Source organism: Carcharhinus amblyrhynchos, unplaced genomic scaffold (genome assembly GCF_965287045.1).
Source record: "Carcharhinus amblyrhynchos unplaced genomic scaffold, sCarAmb.v2.hapA chromosome_200, whole genome shotgun sequence".
NCBI lineage: Eukaryota > Metazoa > Chordata > Chondrichthyes > Carcharhiniformes > Carcharhinidae > Carcharhinus > Carcharhinus amblyrhynchos.
Genome location: NW_027649940.1, coordinates 95197 through 105122, shown reverse-complemented (window position 1 = coordinate 105122; position 9926 = coordinate 95197). Strand labels below are relative to the sequence as shown.

General features: G+C 43.4%; 5 non-coding genes across 5 annotated transcripts; 1 reads left to right on the top strand and 4 right to left on the bottom strand.

The window, feature by feature from the left end:
- Positions 1-2838: 2838 nt before the first annotated feature.
- On the bottom strand, positions 2839-2911 carry trnaf-gaa (transfer RNA phenylalanine (anticodon GAA)). The gene has a single exon. It is a non-coding gene; the product is annotated as a tRNA-Phe (tRNA).
- A 1003-nt stretch (positions 2912-3914) lies between these two features.
- Positions 3915-3988, bottom strand: trnav-cac (transfer RNA valine (anticodon CAC)). The gene has a single exon. It is a non-coding gene; the product is annotated as a tRNA-Val (tRNA).
- A 605-nt stretch (positions 3989-4593) lies between these two features.
- trnaq-uug (transfer RNA glutamine (anticodon UUG)) lies at positions 4594-4665 on the top strand. Its single transcript has one exon. It is a non-coding gene; the product is annotated as a tRNA-Gln (tRNA).
- A 3348-nt stretch (positions 4666-8013) lies between these two features.
- trnae-cuc (transfer RNA glutamic acid (anticodon CUC)) lies at positions 8014-8085 on the bottom strand. Its single transcript has one exon. It is a non-coding gene; the product is annotated as a tRNA-Glu (tRNA).
- Positions 8086-9179: 1094 nt separating this feature from the next.
- On the bottom strand, positions 9180-9252 carry trnak-cuu (transfer RNA lysine (anticodon CUU)). Its single transcript has one exon. It is a non-coding gene; the product is annotated as a tRNA-Lys (tRNA).
- Between the last annotated feature and the right edge of the window lie 674 nt (positions 9253-9926).

The following is a 9926-nucleotide window of genomic DNA, read 5'->3' as shown; positions in this document are numbered from 1 at the left end:
AAAATCCCTCACCAAGAAGGAACAAAACAGAAAACAAACTCCTTTTTAATTTCATGGATTAATACACGCAGTCTGTTCAATATTTTATGAACACATAACCCCAGCTATGCGTAACCATTATGGTCAGATATTTCACTCGGTATTGGAAAGGACACTCCCTGCAATTATACTCCACAAATCACTGGAGCTCATGGTTACTGGAATCCGGTCATCCAATCTAGTTTACAAATCACATTAAATACAATTCCATGCAATTCCCTGAATACATCATCACTGGACTCAGAAATACCACGCTAGCTAATGACACAAATACATTGTGACTTTTTTTCTGACGCATTAGCTATTTATATTAAAAAAAGTCTTCATTGAGTTCAGAATTACTCTTACACAATAGTGCAGAAATAGAAATAAGTTGTTAATTTAGAAAACTGGTGATTTACAAATCGCAGTTTTTAGCCTTTGTGGAATTGGGATAAAACCGCAGAGATCATTGAAGACATTTCTGTGAACAAAGAACAATGTAAATTAAAGCACATGAACAGGTGCTTTGGCCATCCAAGCCTGCACCGACAATGCTGCCCAACTTACATCCAGGACAAACATGCATGGACAAACTTGGGTTGCTACCTCTGGAGTGACGGAGGCTGACGGGATACCTACTAGGAGTCTGTAAAATGATGAGAGGCATAGAAAGGATTGACAGTCAGAGTATTTTTCCCAGAGTTGAAGTGTACAACATGAGGGGACACAAACACACTTAAACGGAAGATTTCAAAGGAGGTATGAAGGGTGGTGTTTTTTTTTACAAAGAGAGTGGTAGGTGTCTGGAACGCACTGCCAGGAGTGGTGGTGGAGGCAGATGTGATAGGGACGTTTAAAGGGCTTTTAGATCAGCATATGAATAGACATGGACCAGAGGGATATGGAGCAAGGGCAGGGAATAGATTAATTTGGCGTCATGTTCAGCACAACATCGTGTGCTGAAGGGTCTGTTCCTGTACTGTACTGTTCTAATGTAGTTGACAAGATTGTCAGTTCAGGGAGACAAAGCCACATCTTTGAGCATCCACCCACACTGTTTTTTTACCCTGTTTCAGGAATAGCCTTCCAAGCGGATTAATGGGATCGTGCACATTCCTTCTTTTTTAAAAAAACCCAAATCTTGAGACACCGGCTGGCCAGCATTTCTTGCCCATCCCGAGTTGCATATGGAGCACAGTTGAAAGTCAAATACACTGCTGTGGCTCTGGAGCCCAGTGTAGGCCAGATTGAGCAAGGACAGCAGATTTCCTTTCCCTAAAGGACATGAGTGAACCAGTTTTTTTTTCCCCTTGTCCCTGACAATGGTTTCATGGTCATAAGCAGATTCCTGTTTCTATTTTTGATGAATTCAAATTCCACCATTTGCTGAGGCGGGATTCGAACCTGGGGCTCCCAGAACATGAGCTGAGTTTCTGGAATAATATTCTAGTGATAACAGCACTCGGCCATCACCTCCATCTGAACTGCTTTTAGTTAAAGGGCTAATGTTCAGTTAAGAGTTAAAGTCCAGTTGAGAGTTTATGAGTTGCAATGACTTTAATCAGGCAGTTGAGGTGGGCCACTGGACGGAGTAGCTCAGGGGTGGCTTTCCACACACACCGCCTCCCCCTCTACCCCCGCCCACTCCAACCCGGCCGAAAATCTGTAAGGTGTAACCCTCATAGTTAATCACCGGCACAGGATTGTCCCCAGCCCCTCTCCTCCCAGCAGGGAAAATAACCTGGGAAGTGATGCCCTGGAAGGCTGCAGATCATCGATCATCTTTATCCCCAGTGTAATAGAATCGCTTTTTATATTATTGCATTGAAATTAATTGTTGTTCTATAATATATCATTGTGGATTGTCTGGAGCCCGGAGGGTGTATCCCCTCGGATGAAATAGAGAGAAAACAGTCTCATCCCACTCCCACTGCATCTCACCTCACAGGACAACTGCCTCATTGCAGGATTAAATGCACTGAATCTTGGTTAAACATAGACAGCGAGAGAACAGAGGGAGCAAAGAGCAAAAGGGGGAACCGTGATCGCTGCACGAAGAGACAGACTGAAAGAGTGAAAGAGTCTGAGACAGGTTTCCAGCGACTGAGAGGGACAGAGAGTGAGGCAGACACCCACAACCCAATATACACACAACAGCTGTCTGAATCCACAAGCATGGGGTGCTCTGAATGGGCGAATAAGGATTTAGTGAATGTTCGGAAACATTGTCACTTTTTGAAAATGTCTAGATTCTCTGTGAGTGTGTTGTGTTAACAGAAGCCTTGCAGTCCCTGCTCGGGTTCTCAAACCATATCCCATGAGAACCAATTCCAGTAAGTCATGGGAAATAAACAAAATCCGTAACTTGTCCATTTCTGAACAAGGGCTTGTCCGCAATTTGAACCCAGGGTCTTTCGCAAGTGTGCAGACTTTTATGTCCAAAGGGAGAATCTCATCCCGAATCCATCAAGCCATCGCTCAAACAGCATGTCAACTAAATGTATTTTCACTGCCGTGTAAAAGCGGACCTGACATCTGCACTGAAATGTGATGAGGCTGGAAAAACTCAGGCAGTTGCATGGCACGTGTGCATAAGGAAACAACGATAAACCTGCACCTCCATCACCTTTCATTAACATTGGGAATGTTTGAAAATAGAGGAAGTTTTGTTTTTAAATAAAATCCAACAAGGAGGAAATATAACAACATCTGGCAGAGTGGAAATTGCGACGGGTATTTGGTCCGTTGCAGTTTGCATGAATTGATGTTTGAAGACAGTGCGAGGCCAATTAGCACAGAAAACCAGCAAGAGAATCCTGCTGAAACCCGGGATTGAACCAGGGGCATTTAGATCTTCAGTCTAACGCTCTCCCAACTGAGCTATTTCAGCTGTCAGGTACACTAACTGCTTCCGTCTCACAAATACCTAAGACAGCAATGATCTCTGCCCATTCGTTAGTGCATCATTTTCATCTTTCTTCGAATAATCTCAACCAAATGTCCTGAGTGATGAAAACAAATTACTCCGGATGGGAAAAGAGGAAATGCTCCAAAATCTCCCAATGTCTGACAGCACCTGTAAGGAGTGAAAAGGGCGGACGTTTCGACTCCAGATGACAATTTATCAAAGCTCATTGCACACTTGTACTCAGTATTCGTTTCAATATTTAGTATCAATGCATTATTTAACACATATGGCTTCATTATGAATTGGATATTTCTGAAATTGAACATCAGTGAATTGAAAATATAACTGATCAACAGAACCAATCGAATCACCGGGTAATACAGATCACAATTTTGGGATTGACTATCGTCAGCTTTTAAACAAAGTCAAATGCATTTAAATGGAGGAGAATCAAGAATTATCTGTTAGTGACCCTTGAGCCTTTTTTATTATAGGCGTGAAACATTCAGGCGCATAAATTCCGGCCCGTTACAGGAATATCCGGTACATCCGCACTGAGTCTCGATTCCTTCATCTGTCTGAGTGGTTTTTCCTGTTTCTTAGAGATGAAAAACGATTTTAAAACAGATTCTTCTGTGAAATGTGCGCCATTTCCAAAAAGTTCACTTACAGTATCAGTCGTATGTGTCTGTTTGAGCACACACTACTATCAGGTATTTCAGATGGTGATTAACCATATTAGTCTGCACCTAGAAACCCATTAAATTCTGATGGCGACTGAACCAGACGTGAAAATCTGCTCGGCATCAAAAGCGAACTTTTCTGTCAGTGCGTCAAAAAAAACTTTGCTTATTTCACCGGAAGTATTTGAGGGTGAAGTCAGAGAAATGATAACATGTTTTTAACATCCAAATTCAGACAATGTTGAGCAACAAACTCAAACCTCGCGACTTTTTCCTTACCCGACATGAGAAAGTTTAATGAATGTTTCTGCCTGGTTTTCGAACCGGGGACTTTTCGCGTGTGAGGCGAATGTGATAACCACTACACTACAGAAACAGCTCAAACTAGAGAAACGCAAATCTGCCTGTCTGCAATGTTCAACTAGGCTGTGTTACTGCAGGTTCCGATGGTTAGACTGAGAGCCCATGTCACTGAATTCAGGAAGATAACCGTTACTTTCAATCTGATTCTACAACTTATCCCCAACAGCAAAACTTAAAAGGGCTCGTCTGGCAAATATCTAAGGGAGCAATGATTTCTACCCATTTATTATTTCATCATTCTCATATTCCTTCGAATAATCTCAATCAATTATACTCAGTAATAAAAGCAAATTACTGCGGATGCTGGAATCGGAAACGTAAATGGAAAATTCTGGCAAGTCTCACAAGGACTGTGATGAAAGCAGAGCTCTGACAAGCTGATGTTGTTCAGTAGATTTACTGCAGTAAGGTTTATGTCAGTTCGATACAAACATTACGATTTGAATGTTGTCATTTACAGTGAAATTTAATGCAGTGGAAGGTAACCTACTTATTTTTACAGGAGGAACCAGCAACGGATTTATAAACATGGATTGTGCAACGGGGCTGAAATTTTTCCCTGCTGTTGACATGGTACAAATATTTATTGACGATTTTCAACTTTGTACCGAGTATTTAGGTTCCGTGGTGTAATGGTGAGCACTCTGGACTTTGAATCCAGCGATCTGAGTTCAAATCTCGGCGGAACCTTGCTTTAATTTGCAATTACAGATTGCCTCATCACTGTGGCTCCTGTTTAATCACTCTGCAGTTCACCCAGCGGTTCCCTATTATCCACACCATACGGGACTGTTTCAATGACCTTGTGAATGGTCTCATTCTATGGTATAAACATTGTGTGATATGCTGCTTTCCTCACGCTCAGGCCATGGGACCCACAGGACTCGCTTTTATCTCTCCTGAAATGCTCGCTATCAGATCCCGTCTCTGTTGTTATGTTGCCTCGCTCCTCGATTTCACGTGTTTAAAACTTCCTACCTTTCCAACATTTAACCATTTAAATGAAAGGTTATGGAGGTGTAAGAAGTGAATCCTTTCCCTGTGCACACTTGCTGCCTGGCTTCCTCAGTATTTTTTTCCAGCGCTTCCAAATTTCACTGCAGCTGTCTGATCAGATTAAGATGACAATATCAGTACCTGCATTTGCACTATATTTGTATCAGTGGCTCGTTGGTCTAGTGGTATGATTCTCGCTTCGGGTGCGAGAGGCCCCGGGTTCAGATGAGCCCCATTGTTATTCATGGCCAAGTCTTGTTCATTTCTTTACCGTGCACTCGGCAGGATGAGTTCACTCCCGGTTGGGTTTGAGAAACTGATAATACAGCGATTCCAACAACCCAACTCATTCAAGATGCTTTCAAAAGTTGAATGTGCTCATGGACGTTCGCTTCATCCCAAATCAACGATTCCAGAGGACATGGTGCTTGTGGATTCCGGTCCCTTGTTGCATGTATATTATTATTCATTCATGTGATATGGATTGCTACTCCATTTTCTGTCTATATCTGTCTGTCCTTGCTTCTCTTTGTCGACCTCGGTCTTTTTCACTCAGTCTCTCTGTGCCTATATCTCATTTCCCTGGTTTGCTCTTATTTCCCTCTAAGCTCTCGCTGTCTGTGTGACCAAGTTTCATTGGCACAGTTGTCCTTGAAGAGGGGATTTAATACGATGATGCTGTTCTCTCTGAGGTTTGGAATAATGAGAAGTGAACTCATTGGAAAGTCTGGAACTACGAGAGAGAGTTTGGCAGTGCACAAGCTGAGAGATTGTATATGCCTCTGATTCTGTATGTGCCCTTGTATCTACGTATGCCCCAGTTTCACTGTTCGTATGCCCCTGATTTTGTGTCCACCCTTGTATCTTTGGAGTTACCAGTATCTCTATATGTCTGCGCCTGAATCTTGATGTATCTGCATCCATATGTGCCCCTGCACCTATATGTGTCCCTGAATCTGTGTATGCCCCCGCCCCCCGTATCTCTGTAGGGCCCAATACCTGTATGTGTGTGTGTGTACTCCTGTATCTGTGTGTGCCCCTCTATCTTTGAGTGCTTCAGAACCTGTGTGTGCCTGTATATGCATGACCCCCAAGATCTGCGCGTGTGATTGTGTGTGTGTGTGTGTGTGTGTCCATCCCTGTAAATGTCTGATTCGTTGTGCCTTTTTTAAGACTAAACCGTGAAAATGTCCGAGAAACGAATTGCAGAGTGCAGCAATGTTTACCCACTAAGATTCTGAATGTGATTACCGTCTGATAACTGTATCGAATGTGCAATTTGAAGTTTCAAATAATCCCAACTTCTATCTCCAGACATTATCTCCCAATGGGAAATGAAGAACACGGTTTATCTGCGGTGTCTGGTTATAAAAAGGGCGAATACGCCAGCCGAGATCCTTCTACAAACTCCAATCTCGGACAATATCGTTCAATATTCATATTTCAGTAACCGGTTCGCAGACTCACAAGCAACAGCGCCTGCAGTCTCTGTGCTCCGCCAGCAGATGGTGGTGTTGTATCACTTTAATCACAAGGTTTGAGGAGATATTTGAGGAAAAATTATGTCCCTGTTTCCATGGAAAGGGGACAATTAGTAAAGCAATGACATTAATATCCCTATCAGTAACATTCACAGGGAAATCTGGCCAAGGATAGCGAGTTTAATACGTGCATTCATATTTACCTTCCGGCTAGTGAACATGTCGATTACCAGCTAATTATTGTATAACCTTACCTTTTAGTGATTTAAAGATGTGTCTATTTTCTCATCCAGACATTATCAAATAATATTTCATTATAATTGGACACGTCTCTTTTTCGCTGGATTTTCCATGCTTCGGTGCTCATTTTTTTTTCCTTAGTCCGTTTAGAAATCCAGCCGAACCCTGCCTCTATGTTATGTTCTGTGTATATTTAAAATGTAGTTGCTTGTTATAATTTTTGGCTTCAGCACAATTCGAGCCCTAACTCACTCTGATCTATAACACACACTACAAATTGCATGAGCGCCTCAAAATGACTAACTGTGCACTGATTTGAGTTATTAGCTCATTACACCAATCTCACTGTCGGATGCTGACACAGGATTTCATTAAATGTCATCGCAGACAATCCAATTTTCTGTTCCGAGCTGCAATCTGACTCTGAATGTAACTCAATGGGAGTTTGGGGCTAGTATTTCATGGACATTATCATCTCAGTATCCATCACAATTTCCCATGCCCTCCACACCCCCCTCCCTCCACACCCCCAACCCCCCACCTCCATCCCCTCCCCCACAAACCACAACCCCCCACCCCCACCCCCACCCCCCGCGCCCCGGCCGCAAACCAACACCATTTATTAATCTCGATTCCACGTCTTCAATTCGCCATCGTTAGTTTGAATATTTATCAAAGAGTTGGAGCGATGGAGGGTGAGGGGCCGGGGCTAAATAGGCGGGGGTTCAGTGAGGTTTCAGAACTGGTGGAGTCACCAACTCCCACCCACTTTGACACGGTGCTACTCCATTCTGGAACGGGATTGATGATAAACTGTCAGCTAAACAGAACATTATACTCAGCATGTAATCAGTTTCTGGAGGTGAATGTATTTGAAAGCAAAGGAAGGGAATATAATTTACTGCAGGTGATAGAATGACTGTGTGACTATATCTGTAGTGACGGTGACCTGGGATGAAGCAATGGAGACAGTAATGATGATCAATGAGATACAAATCTCAGATATCACAGCAGAACTGTGAAAAGATCATGTTGTTCAGCAGATTTCCCACAAGAAGCTATAGAAGAGGCAGAGGCTACGAATGATCTTTGAGTGTGGTGAGCTGCAGTGAAACGTAGTGGAGTAGAATGTATTATTATTCATTTTGACAGGAGGAAACAGCAAGGGGAATGTAAATATTAATTGCCGGGATTGGGCCAATGGGTTTATTTTGTTTCTCCAGGTAGTTCAAACTGACACAATGATCGCTCCTGTTTTCTATCAGGAAGGAATTTCAGACCCTGCTAAATCTTGTGCTGATCGGCAGCGATAAAATCTACATTCCCTGACCGGGAATCGAACCCGGGCCGCGGCGGTGAGAGCGCCGAATCCTAACCACTAGACCACCAGGGAAGATACAAACAATAGTCTTAATCTGACCGATACATTGCAATGTTTTTCAAATTCTCAAGGAAGATTTGTCGAGGAAAAAGAAACTCATGTTTTGATAGAACAGGAATGACTCCTTCAGCCAACAGCAAATTACAGCAGATGCTGAAACTTAAAAGAACAACTTAAAATGCTGGAAAATCTCACCAGGCATGACGGCATCTCTGGAGAGAGAATGTAAGACAGTGTCATTCAGTCTAAACTGCCCTCTGAAATGGCCCAACAAAATAGTTAGTTCAGTGGGAAATAGCGATAGACAACAAATACTGACAATGAAATCTATATTGTGTTAGCAGCATTTTATGAAATAATTAATCATTTTCATTTTGTTTCTTTTCATGTCAGACAGGGTGACATATTCGAGGCTCTTATTATTTAAAACCTCAGCCCTTTAACTATTGAGACAGTTATGGTTCAGTCAGAGAAAAGTGATCCACTGTGATCCAAAAGAAGGAATTTTAGTTGCTGCAAATCCCACCTCAAAACGGAAAATGTTGGAAGATTCATCAGTTTCAACAGCTTCTGTGGAGAGGGAAAAGAGGGAATGATACAGGTTGCTGACCTTTGACCCTAACTGGAAGGAATTGATGATTTAATGGTTTACAAACAAGTACAGAGTCAAGGAAAATAGTGAGAGAGAGGAGGGAAGTACTAATAATCGTTTTATATAAGGTTCTTTACCCAGCGGGTGGTGAGGGATTGGAATGCCTTGCCTGCTGCAGTTGTAGATGCGTCTAGTTTGGGGGCGTTTAAGAGATCTCTGGATAGGTTTATGGACGAAAAGGGATTGGTATAGGCTAGTGGGTCATTGTTTTTGTAACTGGTCGGCGCAACATCGTGGGCCGAAGGGCCTGTTCTGCGCTGTAATGTTCTATGTTCTATGTTCTATAAGATGGAAGGCGGGAGTGATTGAATTACAATGGAGATGATTGTTGTTTCCACTGACACAATCTCGCAGAGATGTGAGATGAACAATGTAGAAAGGAGAGAGGGACTCAGTTGGAGCCGTGGCACTTCTGGAGGAACAGAGATCTGGAATTCATCTCGGAATGAGTCAAAGTCCAATGTGGGGCTCGAACCCATGACCCTGAGATTAAGAGTCTCATGCTCTACTGACTGAGCTAGCCGGGCACACGCATGACAGCGTTTTCCTTAACCTAAAATGCATGGAGAAAATATGGCTTTTCCATCTGGTGTTTCAGTTTATTCAGATTTCAACGTTTATAATGAACCCACCGACAGAATCCCCAAAGTTTCTATCCATGCCCCCTCAGTCATCAGTCACATCATTCACATCTTTCAATTCTTAGCTTCACCTCTGCCAAACAGAGTGTGAGAGGGGGACACTGGGACACAGGGACAGACAGTCAGCACCTTTTGGAAAGTGTGAGAGGGGGACAGTGGAACAGACAGACAGTCAGCACCTTGAGGAGAGTGTGAGAGAGGGACACTGGGACAGACAGACAGCACCTTGAGGAGAGTGTGAGAGAGGGACACTGGGACAGACAGACAGCACCTTGAGGAGAGTGTGAGAGGGGGACACTGGGACAGACAGACAGCACCTTGAGGAGAGTGTGAGAGGGGGACACTGGGACAGACAGACAGACAGGACCTTGAGGAGAGTGTGAGAGGGGGACACTGGGACAGACAGACAGACAGCACCTTGAGGAGAGTGTGAGAGGGGGACACTGGGACAGACAGACAGCACCTTGAGGAGAGTGTGAGAGGGGGACACTAGGACAGACAGACAGCACCTTGAGGAGAGTGTGAGAGGGGGACACTGGGACAGACAGACAGACAGCACC